Genomic DNA, 1,616 nt, shown 5'->3' with positions numbered 1-1,616 from the left:
CTAGCCCAAACCCAAGTTTTGGTCATTTGCACCCTCTTGGACCCATGCACTAAATGTGACCTAACCACCCTAAGGCCACCAAATTAACTCCACCACAGCCATTAGTTGGACTTAGTGACCAGTCCAAACACCATGAAATCACCTAAATCAAGCCATGGACCAAAGGTCCCCCAAATTAATGGACCTTATTTCCAAAAATACACATGCTTAAGATATCTTTGCCAAATCCAAGCACATTTGCATTAAATTGTTGTGATGGATTCCTCTAGGTTACTTGAGCTCCTAGCCACCTCTCCCTGGCCGGCCGACAAGCCTAGTGGCCAGAAAAGACCAAAACCGTGAGCCAACCCCATGGTACCTCACCCAAATCAAACCTAGAGGCCAGCTCATCCAAATTAAACTATGGAGCTCCTCTGCCCTCCATCTAAGCACCTCTAAGCACCTCTTGATTGGCCACGATAGCCACCATAGCCCCATTTTTATAAAAGGCCACCTCTATGGCCATTAAAACTAAGTGCTGAAATTTTCTTAGAGAGGTCTCTCCAAACTTCACACAGAGCTTCCCTAAGATCCCCTCAGTGCATTCCAACCATTTTTCCTTACCCATTCCCATTACCGGAGCTCAATTTTGAGCTTGAAACCTTGCTGGAAATCAGAACACAATCCAAACACCTCACACTTCCACAATAAACCAAACTTCAATTACTTGTGCCCATACCTTCACAACAAAGAAGGGTGAAAGAACACAAAGCCCCATCAAATCCCCCTTCCACAGAGCCTCTACCATAGCTCTAGACCAACACCTGAAATCGAGATTAGTAGAATTCATACCTAGGCCTTACACCAAGACCAGGGACTCAATCCCTAGCCTCCTTGGACCCCAACGAACGTGCCGAGCACCTCTGATTGAAGCCTCCCTTCTCAGAGCAAAGGTATAAAACTTCTCCTCATCCCGAGCCTATTTCGATTCTCCATTTACTTAAGCTTGATTTCATGGCATCTTAACCTTATGGATGTGTTCGTCTCACTTAGACGAGTCCATAAGATCAAACCCAAAGTAATTTGGTTGAGTCTAGGCTAAGATCTTAAGGTTTTAGTGTGGATAGTCACGAGATCATCCTATTGGGGACGATGACGGGGAGCTGTTTGATCAAGCGTATATCAAATGAACGGAGGAGATCGAGTATGACAGTGCTTTGGGACATAAACCGCGTGTCGAGTCAGCAGCTACGTGGACGGTGGCGTCCAACCAAATCACGCCACGCATGCCTTCGGAGCTGCCCAGGATCTAGTCAGCACACGCTGTTTAAATAAATAAATAGGACTTTTCTTATTTATTTAAATATTCTTAACTTAGAAAATTCATAAGTTAGTGTAGAAAAATCATAAAAATAAAATAAAAATATCCACTTGATCAGTGAACAATGGAGAACAATGTGGAATAAATTTCAAGTCCATTTGGTGCATATTTTATTTTAATTAATTAAACACTGTTTGGGATTATCTTATTCTCCATGCATAATGGCACATCACCTTGACTTGGAATTTAGTATGTTGTAGCCTCTGTCTGGAGAAATATTCTCTGATTTTTCCAATGTCAGAAGAGCTTCCTATAC

Source organism: Phalaenopsis equestris, unplaced genomic scaffold (genome assembly GCF_001263595.1).
Source record: "Phalaenopsis equestris unplaced genomic scaffold, ASM126359v1 Scaffold000081, whole genome shotgun sequence".
Lineage (NCBI taxonomy): Eukaryota > Viridiplantae > Streptophyta > Magnoliopsida > Asparagales > Orchidaceae > Phalaenopsis > Phalaenopsis equestris.
This window is presented reverse-complemented; position numbering follows the sequence as displayed.